The sequence below is a fragment of the Aotus nancymaae genome, unplaced genomic scaffold (assembly GCF_030222135.1).
Source record: "Aotus nancymaae isolate 86718 unplaced genomic scaffold, 86718_ANA_hifiasm-v0.15.2.pri h1tg000025l, whole genome shotgun sequence".
In the NCBI taxonomy this organism is placed as follows: domain Eukaryota; kingdom Metazoa; phylum Chordata; class Mammalia; order Primates; family Aotidae; genus Aotus; species Aotus nancymaae.
The window spans coordinates 11,621,888-11,633,993 of NW_026988438.1; the positions used below are offsets into that span (position 1 = coordinate 11,621,888).

Genomic DNA, 12,106 nt, shown 5'->3' on the forward strand with positions numbered 1-12,106 from the left:
GAGTAAAATGTTTTATGAAAGCTTTTCTTGGAAGAAGGAGAAATATGAAGCTGGTTAGGAATAATTTCCTAGGGAATTATAACTGAAGTAATATTTTTTAAAAATAAGGACAAAATATTCCAGAAAAAGTCTTGGGGTATTTATCCAATATAAGCATATCTTTTCAGAGAACTGTGAGAAAATTATTAGTATATATGAGTTATTTTCCTTTGGGGGGTTATTTGAATACCACATTCCTCAGAATTTTAAAACTCAGACTAGAAAGGGAATGGAAAAGATATATTCATTTTCATTTATAATAGCTTCTTAGGATATTAATTTTGCTAAATTTCAGTAGAACATTTTATTCAGCAATGAGAAATTACACTATTCAGTCAATATGTTTTTACAACCTCAGATGAACCTCAACCTTCTGTAACTGACTTCCTAAAAAGTTTGTGTAAATAACATTTTGGTAAATTGGATCATTTTACTTGCACATAAGTTAGATATTGTGTAGAGCAAATAATCTGCTTTACAGTCTAAAGTTTTTACACCTCAAAATCTGCTTTACAGTTTAAAGTTTTTATATTACGATGAAGTTCAAATTAATATATAATTCACATTCTCCTTAGTTGGAGCTCAGTATTACCAGTCTTCAGGAGGGACTATAAAAACATTAGAATTTTTAATTTGAAGAGCCTGCAAAATTTTGGGCATGATGGTCTAGTTTCTCTAAGTATAAAAGATTCAGGGTCAGGAGTGGTGGCTCCATACTATTTGTGCTTTGGGAGCCCAAGGTGAGAGGATTCCTTGAGCCCAGGAGTTTGAGACAAATCTGGCAACACAGGGAGACCCCATGTCTACAAAAACTAAAAAATCAGCTGGGTGTGGCGGCACACACCTGTGGTCCTGGATACTAGAGAGGCTAAAACGGGAGGACTGATGGAGCCCAGGAGTCTGAGGCTGCAGTGAGCCATGACTGCGCCACTGCAATCAGCCTGAGTGACAGCGTGAGATCTTATCACAAACAAACAAAAAAAACAATTCAGAAGCTGATTCTATGGAGCCTCACTAAATCAAAATTCACTTAACAGAATTTTAAATGTAACTTAGAAGCTCACTCTGTAGAAACCTATCTTTTAAAATGTAGACTATGCTGACATCACCCATCTTTATCCCACCTATCTCTACCAGCAAGAGCACCCAGCTCTTATTTTGTGTGAGAGTCTAAATCAGTTTTTCCACTACCACCACCACTGAATAACAGGCCTTAAATGAAGATAAAATCCATCAGTTATCTAAACTATTAGGCATTTTTACAAAATGGGCAACACAAATATAATCTATTAATTTGACCTCTGTCAGATATTCATAGGACTGGCATGCCCTAACAATCATTGTTCAGTGATTTGAACCCAGCTACATATACAGCTAAAACAGAAATCTCTATATGAACCCTATGTAAGTATTTAACAAATATTTACTGCAAGGCTGGCTTTCTAAACACCAGAAACCACGGTAGATGCTAGAATACTAAAAATGACATGTTATTATCTGGTGAAGCACAGACATCCACCAAAACTACCTTGAATGCAGTTATAGAAACATTAAGATAAGTGAAAAATCATAACTAAACTATTAAAGCCTCTAGAATCACTATATTAACTTTAGAATAATACAATGAGTCAAATAATCAAAGTTTCAGCTACTGCATTGTATATTTATTTTATTTTATATTTTGAGGCACTTAATTCAATAATGGAATAATATTCTTAAATGAACGAAACAGATGTTAATTATAATTCATTTCATTACTTTTCCTATACCTCCCTATTTCCTAAAATTCCTACATACAATCTTAGATGGTTTCTTACATGGCTATAGTCAGAGGCCATAAGATTTTCTTCAGTGTTCCATATGCCCATAAAAAAGAAAACCCAGAAAATATGATTCATTTAACATTGTTTGCTTTGCCAAGAAGTTAACTACAACATATATTTCATTAAACAGGAATATCTGCATAAAGGTATTATTTTTTGACCATATGTTTAACACAACGTACAACGGGGCAAGTTTCCTAAAGATTAGCTAACATAACTGAATAGTAATATTACAGGCTTTAATTCTAATATTTTTTATAATTTGGCATTATTTTACACAAATGAAGATACCCATAGCACATGATCAAGCAATATAACTCCTAGACAACGCTCACAGCAGCATTGTTTCAGCAGCAAAAACAAAATAAAACTCAAATGTCCACCAAGAGAAGAATGAGTATTCATATAATACATATAGCAATAAAAATGAAAGTCACAGAAGTAAACAAACATTATACCATTTATTCAAAATTGAGAAATATACAAAATTCATATGTATAAAGCAAATGACATATGTATACATATGTATAAAGCAAATGACAAACACAAAATTCCAATAATCATTTGAGAGGGAGAGGGTTCTTAGGGGCCTTCTAAGGTGTAGGCAATATTCTATATCTTAGGCTGGCTGATGAGTACCAAGGTATTTATATTATCCCTTTACCTTATAAATACAGATTTACCTATTTTTGTAGTATAAAATACTTCATGTTTTTAAAAAAGAGTAAAAATGTTAAAGACTTCAAAAATGAAGACTATTTATGTATAACAATAAAATTAGTACAAAAAAGTATAAAAAGAAAATGTTATCTTTCAGTGCCCTATATAATCAGTATTAATAATCTAAAGGGCCATAATCCTAGTATGAAAAAAATAAACTTTGATACAACATCTGAACATCTGTTTCATGGCACTCCAAGTTAGACAAGGGTGAGAATGTTAGCCACTCAATTCTGCCTCTTCATCCTTCATCTCTACTTAGATTTTTCTTTATATTTGGATTTCTTTGACTTCCGCTTCAGTATCTTTTCACTCCTTTCTCTTTCATAAAGATGTTTGGCATTTGGATTTGTGACTACTACTATAATGGCCATCCCTCTCTTGAGATCAGCTACAATTTCAGTTCTGAGTTCGGTCTCTCTTTTTACTCTTTTGTTTCTCCCAACAGCTTTCTACTGTTTCATAGTGACCAAACTCCCATTCTCTATAGCTATCGGGATTAGTATTTTTAATTGGTATGTAGTCCTCGTCTTCTTTTTCTTCAGAGCAGTGATGGGTTTTCTTCTTGTGTTTTTTACTTGTGTGTGAATGACTTGACTTTGAGTCTTCTGCCTGCTCATCTAGTATAACATCATATTTTGCCTCATGTTTGAGCTTAATTTATCTTTCAGAACCAAATTAGATGGTTTATCCCATTCCTTTTTAGACTCCTTTAAATTACTCTTGGTGTATTTCCCACCTTTTCCTTCCATTTCACCTTTTGTAATAGACTGGCCACAATCCATGTTTTCTTCTATTATCTACAAGTACATTGTCCATTTTGAAGAAGGCTTTCTCACAATCTTCTTCCTTTTCAAATTCAATAAAAGCATACATCTGTAATCACAGCACTTTGGGAGGCTGAGGCAAATCACCTAAGGTCAGGAGTTTGAGACCAGCCTGACCACCATGGCAAAACCCCATCTCTACTAAAAATACAAAAATTAGCTGGGCGTGGTGACACCCACCTGTAGTCCCAGCTACTTGGAAGGCTGAGGCAGGAGAATCACTTGAACCTGGGAGGCAGAGGCTGCAGTAAGCCGAGATCGTGCCACTGCACTCCAGCCTAGGAAACAGAGTCTCAAAACAAAACAAACAAACAAAAAGCATAAAAGAGGATTTCTGTCTTACAGTCCCGGTTAACTTCACAACTTCTTACTGGACCAAATTTAGAGAATATTATTTCCATATCCTCATCTGTGGCCACTAGATTCAATTTACACAAACAGTAGATTTTCTCGAGATTTAATATCTGCATCAGTAGGTCTCCTACCAACTCTAAAAGCATAGCCTGAGTTTTGGCCTCTTTTTCTGCCTTTATTTCTTCTACTTCTTCAGCTGATCTTCCTTGGAAATCATCAATTTCCTCATCTGCTCCAATTCTAGAACCTTTCATTGTTTCCTTGTAGGTTCTGGTGATCCACCAGGGATTAATAAATCAGGAGTGTCATTAAAATAGATCATCTAAAATCACTGTATAATTTATTCTGATATCCTGAAATGATACAAAGTCCTTGTCAACAAAGGTCTCATTAACTTTCTTAATTATGTCCATGCCTTCTGGCACCTCACCAAATACTGTACAGACATTATCAAGGTAATTTAGATTTTCTCCTGTAGTGATAAGAAACTAAGACTCATGATGATCACTGCCATTATTCATGATGAACAGTGTGCCTTTCTTCTTGTGCTCAATTCTTGGGACTTTTTCTGTCTCAAAAAAGCTTGCTTGATCACTGTACAACTGGCCAAAAATAGACTCTCCTCAATGACCAATCCCTGTAGGATCACCGATTTGTATGATAAAATTCCTTTGTACACTGTGAATAAGGCAATAATTGTAATATTTTATGTTGCACAATTCCAAGAAATTAAAGCAGGCGAGTACCTTCTAGATGCTTGGCACTGCCATCAAAAATGCCATTAAACCGCGGTACCTGCTCTCAAAAGGTTCACAGTCACAAGGCTGCTGCTCAGTGTACAAGTCGACAACCACGTTGATGAAAGTGGTCTTCGGTAGAACTGCCATGTCACCCACTCCTCCTTGGCTATAAGCTCTGAGGAGGTCGCTAATATTTCTTTAAAGTAAAAACAAAAGTCTATAGTAATTGAAAATAGTTAAAGTCTGATTATAAGAAAGAAAAATAGGGCTGGACACAGTGGCTCACACCTGTAATTCCAGGTTACAGGACCCAGTGGCTCACACCTGTAATGCCAGGTTACACTGGAAGGCCAAAGCAGGCAGATCACTTGAGGCCAGGAGTTTGGAATCCCATCTCTTTTAAATGTACAAAAAATTAGCCAGGTGTGATGGCTCACATCTGTGGTCCCAGCTACTTGGGAGGCTGGGGCAGGAGAATCACTTGAACCTGGGAGGCAGAGGTTGCAGTGAGCCAAGATCATGCCATTGTGCTCCAGCCTGGGCGACAGAGGAAATGCTGCCTTATCAAGCAGGGTCTGGAGTGGACCTCCAGCAGTCCTACAGCAGAGGGGCCTGACTGTTACAAGGAAAACTAAGAAACAGAAAGAAATAATTTCATCAGCAACAAAAAGGATGTCCACTCAGAGACCCCATCTGAAAGTCACCAACTACAAAGACCACAGGTAGATAAATACACAAAGATGGGAAGAAACCAGCACAAAAAGGATGAAAACACCCAAAACCAGAACGCCTCTCCTCCTCCAAGGGATCACAACTCCTCACCAGAAAGGGAACAAGGCTGGATGGAGAATGAGTCTGATGAATTGACAGAAACAGGCTTCAGAAGGTGGGTAATAACAAACTTCTCTGAGCTACAAGAACATATCCTAACCCAATGCAAAGAAACTAAGAACCTTGAAAAAAGGTTTGACGAAATGCTAACGAGAATAAACAGCTTAGAGAGGAATATAAATGAATTGATGGAGCTGAAAAAGACAACACGAGAACTTTGCAAAGCACACATAAGTTTCAACAGCCAAATAGACCAAGCGGAAGAAAGGATATCAGAGAATAAAGATCAATTCAATGAAATAAAACAAGAAGGCAAGATTAGAGGAAAAAGAGTGAAAAGAAATGAACAAAGCCTCCAAGAAATACGGGATTACGTGAAAAGACCTAATCTACTTTTGATAGGTGTATGTGAATGCAACGGAGAGAATGAATCCAAGTTGGAAAACACTCTTCAGGATATTATCCAGGAGAACTTCCCATCCTAGCACGGCAGGCCAGTATTCAAGTCCAGGAAATACAGAGGATATACCTCCAGAAGAGCAACCCCAAGGCACATAATCCTCAGATTCACCAGGGCTGAAATGAAGGAAAAAATACTAAGCACAGCCAGAGAGAAAGGTCGGGTTACCCACAAAGGGAAGCCCATCAAACTCACAGCGGATCTCTCAGCAGAAACCCTATAAACCAGAAAAGAGTAGGGGCCAATATTTAACATCCTTAAAGAAAAGAACTTTCAACCTAGAATTTCATATCCAGCCAAACTAAGCTTCATAAGCAAAGGAGAAATAAAATCCTTTACGAACAAGCAATTGCTGAGAGATTTCATCACCACCAGGCCCGCTTTACAACAGCTCCTGAAAGAAGCACTAAACATAAAAGGAACAACCAGTACCAGCCACTCCAAAAATGTACCAAATGGTAAAGAGCATCAACACAATGAATAAACTGTGTCAACCAATATGGGCAAAACCACCTAGCATCAAAATGGCAGGATCAAATTAACACATAACAATATTAACCTTAAATGTAAATGGGCTAAATGCCCCAATCAAAGGACACAGACTGGCAAATTGGATAAAAAGTCAAAACCCATCGACGTGCAGTATCCAGGAAACCCATCTCACATGCTAGGATACACATAGGCTCAAAATAAAGGGATAGAGGAAGATTTACCAAGCAAATGGAGAGCAAAAAAAAGCAGGAGTTGCAGTCCTAGTCTCTGATAAAACAGACTGTAAACCAACAAAGACGAAAAGAGACAAAGAAGGGCATTACATAACGGTAAAAGGATCAATGCAACAAGAAGAGCTAATGATCCTAAATATATATGCACCCAATAGAGGACCATCCAGATACATAAAGCAAGTTCTTAATGACCTACAAAGAGACTTGGACTCCCACACAATAATAGTGGGAGACTAATACTCCACTGTCAATATTAGACAGATCAACGGACAGAAAATTAACAAGGATATCCAGGACTTGAATTCAGACCTGGACCAAGAAAATCTAACAGACATTTACAGAACTCTCCGCCCCAAATCCATAGAATATACATTCTTCTCAACACCACATCACACCTACTCTAAAACTGACCACATAATTGGAAGTAAATCACTCCTCAGCAAATACAAAAGAATGGAAACCATAACAAACAGTCTTTCAGACTACAGTGCAATCAAACTAGAACTCAGAATTCAGAAACTAACTGAGAACTGCACAACTTCATGGAAACTGAAGAACTGGCTCTTGAATGCTGACTGGATAAACAATGAAATGAAGGCAGAAATAAAGATGTTCTTCGAAAACAACGAGAACAAAGACACAACTTACCGGAATCTGTGGGACACCTTTAAAGCAGTGTTGAGAGGGAAACTTATAGCAATAAATGCCCACATGAGAAACAAGGAAAGATCGAAAATTGATACCCTATCATCAAAATTGAAAGAGCTAGAGGGGGAAGATCAAAAAAACTCAAAAGCTAGCAGAAGGTAAGAAATAACTAAGATCAGAGCAGAACTGAAGGAGAGAGAGACACAAAAAAATCCTTCAAAAAAATAATAAATCCAGGAGATGCCTTTTTGAAAAGATCAACAAAATAGACCACTACCCAGATTAATAAAAAAGGAAAGATAGAAGAATCAAATAGATGCAATAAAAAACGATAAGGGGATATCACCACAGATTCCACAGAAATAAAAACTATCATCAGAGATTACTACAAACTCTATGCACATAAACCAGTAAACCTGGAAGAAATGGATAAACTCCTGGATGCTTGCATCCTCCCAAGCCTAAACCAGGAGGAAGTCGAAACCCTGAATAGACCAATAACAAGGGCTGAAGTTGAGGCAGCAATTAATAGCCTATCAACCAAAAAAAGTCCAGGTCCAGATGGGTTCACAGCCGAATTCCACCAGCTCCACAAAGAGGAGCTGGTACCACTCCTTCTGAAACTATTTCAAACAATACGAAAAGAGGGAATCCTTCCCAAATCATTTTATGAGACCAACATCATCCTGTTTCCAAAACCCGGCAGAGACTCAACAAGAAAAGAAAACTTCAGGGCAATATCCATGATGAACATAGAGGCAAAAATCTTCAATAAAATAACTGGCAAGGCAATTGCAACAGCACATCGAAAAGCTTATCCATCACTATCAAGTAGGCTTCAATTCGGGGATGCAAGGCTGGATTAACATACGCAAGTCTATAAACGTAATTCATCACATTAACAGAACCAAAGACAAAAACCACAAGATTATCTCAATTGATGCAGAGAAGGCCTTTGACAAAATTCAACAGCCCTTTATGCTAAAAACCCTCAATAAACTAGGTATTGATGGAACGTATCTCAAAATAATAAAAGTTATTTATGACAAACCAACAGCCAATATCATACTGAATGGGCAAAAACTGGAAGCATTCCCTTTGAAATCTGGCACTAGACAAGGATGCCCTCTCTCACCACTCCTATTCAATATAGTATTGGAAGTTCTAGCCAGAGCAATCAGGCAAGAAAAAGAAATAAACAGTATTCAATTAGGAAAGGAGGAAGTTAAATTGTCTCTATATGCAGACAACATGATTGTATATTTAGCAGACCCTATTGTCTCAGCCCAAAATCTTCTGAAACTGATAAGCAACTTCAGCAAAGTCTCAGGATACAAAATAAATGTGCAAAAATCACAAGCATTCCTATACACCAGTAACAGTTATTTAACTCTCTTAAAGAGAGTCAAATCAAGAACGAACTGCCATTCAAAGTTGCTACAAAGAGAATAAAATACCTAGGAATACAACTGACAAAGGATTTAAAGGACCTCTTCAAGGAGAGCGACAAACCACTGCTCAATGAAATAAGAGAGGGCACAAACAGATGGAGAAATATTCCATGCTCATGGTTAGGAAGAATCAATATCGTGAAAATGGCCATACTGCCCAAAGTAATTTATAGATTCAATGCTATCCCCATCAAGCTACCAATTACCTTCTTCACAGAACTCGAAAAAACCACCTTAAACTTCATATGGAACCAAAAGAGAGCCCGCATAGCCAAGTCAAAAAGAACAAAGCGGGAGGCATTACGCTACCTGACTTCAAACTATACTACAAAGGCTACAAGTAATCAAAACAACATGGTCCTGGTACCAAAACAGATATAGACCAATGGAACAGAACAGAGGCCTTGGAGGCAACGCCACACATCTACAACTATCTGATCTTTGACAAACCTGAGAAAAGCAAGCAATGGGGAAAGGATTCCCTGTTTAATAAATGATACTGGGGAAACTGGCTAGCCATGTGCAGAAAGCAGAAACTGGACCCCTTCCTTACACCTTACACTAAAATTAACTCCAGATGGATTAAAGGCTTAAACATAAGACCTAACACCATAAAAACCCTAGAAGAAAATCTAGGCAAAACCATTCAGGACATAGGCATAGGCAAGGACTTCATGACTAAAACACCAAAACCATTGGCAACAAAAGCCCAAATAGACAAATGGGATCTAATTAAACTCCAGAGCTTCTGCACAGCAAAAGAAACAATCATTAGAGTGAACTGGCAACCAACAGAATGGGAAAAATTTTTTTGCAATCTACCCATCTGGCAAAGGATTTATATCCAAAATCTACAAAGAACTAAAACAGATTTACAAGAAGAAAACAAACCCATTCAAAAGTGGGCGAAGGATATGAACAGACACTTTTCAAAAGAAGACATCTATGAAGCCAACAAACATATGAAAAAATGCTCATCATCACTGGTCATTAGAGAAACGCAAATCGAAACTACATTGAGATACCATCTCATGCCAGTTTGAATGACGATCATTAAAAAATCTGGAGACAACAGATGCTGGAGAGGATGTGGAGAAATAGGAACACTTTTACACTGTTGGTGGGAGTGTAAATTAGTTCAACCATTGTGGAAGACAGTGTGGCGATTCCTCAAGGACCTAGAAATAGAAATTCCATTTGACCCAGCAATCCCATTACTGGGTTTATATCCAAAGGATTATAAATTGTTTTATTATAAAGACACATGCACACATACAGTCACTGCAGCACTGTTTACAGCAGCAAAGACTTGGAACCAACCCAAATGCCCACTGATGATAGACTGGACAGGGAAAATGTGGCATATATACACCATGAAATACTATGCAGCCAAAAAAAAGATGAGTTTATATCCTCTGTAGGGACATGGATGAATCTGGAAACCATCATTCTCAGCAAACTGACACAAGAACAGAAAATCAAACACCACATGTCCTCACTCATAGGCCAGTGTTGAACAATGAGAACACATGGACACAGGGAGGAGGGCATCACACACTGAGGTCTGTCGGAGCAGGGGGACTAGGGGAGAGACAGTAGAGGGTAGGGAATTGGGGAGGTGATGGGGATGGAGGCAGCAAACCACATTTCCATGTATGTACCTAAGCAACAATACTGCATGTTCTTCACATGTACCCCAGAACCTAAAGTGCAATAAAATGCATACATACATATATATATATATATATATACACATAAAAATATGATGCTGCCTTAAAAAAAAGAGAGAGAGAGAAAAGAAAAGAAAGAAAAATTGTTCAGTGTGCATTCAGCCAAGATTTCAGGTAAATGGTGATATAACACATGAAAAGTTTGTCACTTTCCATTCTAGCTCAGCAACAACAAATATTTAGCCAAAGCCAAGTCCTCCTTATCTCAACAGCCTCACAAGCCATCACTGTCCAAGATTACTACACAACATTATTACTACATATTACTACATTACAAAAAGCCACATCCAATAATACAGTTCAGACTTCTGCATGAATATATATGTGTGCAGAGAAAGGGCCAGTGACATCATCCTAGGCCAAACTATAGTATAATATTATAATACGTACAGGCAGCAAGATACATTAGATCTAAGTATGTTATAGAAACTACAGGATTAAACTATTAATATTTTAAGTTTCATCTAATGAAAGAAAAAGACATATAAACAGAGTGGCAACTTCAAAACAAAACACCAGAAAAAGCTCAAGCTAACTCAGAAATAAATAATTCATATATAAAATCCAAAGCTCAGTGAGAATAGTATATTTCTGAATAGTGATAATTCATTTAAAATCTGCTAAGAATTTGACCCACTATTTGCTACCCAAAAAGATACAAAGTGAGCAAATGCAAGTGCCTGAATGAGTTTTTTTTTCAAATAATAGGTCACTCAGGCATGTAAAGTATTAATAGACCTTTAAAATATACCTGTTAAGCTATATGATCAAAATATTACAGAATACTATAGCTTTTTTCAAAAATCTAATTTCAGAGCACAGTCTAAATCGTCACTTTTGCAATACTACTGAAGCTGCATTTAGCAATGTTTGCCAACACCAGTTTAGTAAGTCCTAGACACTTTAGTGGTCTGACTTAAAGCAGGAAGAGGACAGTTGATTGATTCTTTTAGGGATAATGTGTCCGAGTAACTCCAAGAATACTTTAGAAGAAAGAAAATGACACAGAACTTCGAAAGATATTGTAAATATATTTTGTTTATGATTAGCTAACATATAAACCAATCTATATTTTACTATGATATTTTTGTACCTTCATGGAAAGATCACAAGTTTGTATGAAGAATAGCAAAGTTTCCAGATGACTAGACTTGATGTAACCCTGAGCCACTCAGTCCTACTGCTTGTATTATTTTCTAAGATACCAGCATTACACTTAACTAATTCAATGTATAACTGATGCATTTAAACAGAAAAGTAAATATAATTACAGAAGAAATGTTATGAGAAACTTTATCCATCACAAAGATTCTATATAATACTTTCAATATCCTAACAACAAATACAATATCTAATGTTACTTTAAAAAGAGAATCATTTCCACATTGACTACTATGCAGAACTTAACAGTAAGCACAAAGGACACTAAAAAACGTCCAAACACCCTGGAAGAAATTATTAAAATAGAGATTAAAATTTCTTTTCTATATTACATCAACAAACCTAAAAGAAGTGAAAGGGCCAAGCAGATATAAATAAAATTATTTTTTAAGGTAGTGTGCCTTGCTTTGCCATGACAATGTTGTATAAAGAGACACTATGTTAAAAGTTGCTAAAATATGAAAGGATGATAAATGTAGAGAATCATAATGATGGGGCTGAAGGTAGCCTTATAATACTTTATTATATATTGACAGAGTTTTTAAAGTTTACATTGCCAAGTATGAAAATACACAAAAGAGACCTTATTCTACCCAG

The 12,106-nt window shown here is 36.7% G+C and overlaps 1 protein-coding gene and 1 pseudogene across 1 annotated transcript in view; both read right to left on the reverse strand.

The window, feature by feature from the left end:
• The window catches only part of GLCCI1 (glucocorticoid induced 1), a 134,511-nt gene that overhangs the window by 112,743 nt on the left and 9,662 nt on the right, over positions 1-12,106 (reverse strand). The gene's annotated exons all lie outside the window — the stretch shown is intronic.
• Positions 2,450-5,848, reverse strand: LOC105716177 (peptidyl-prolyl cis-trans isomerase-like 4; annotated as a pseudogene).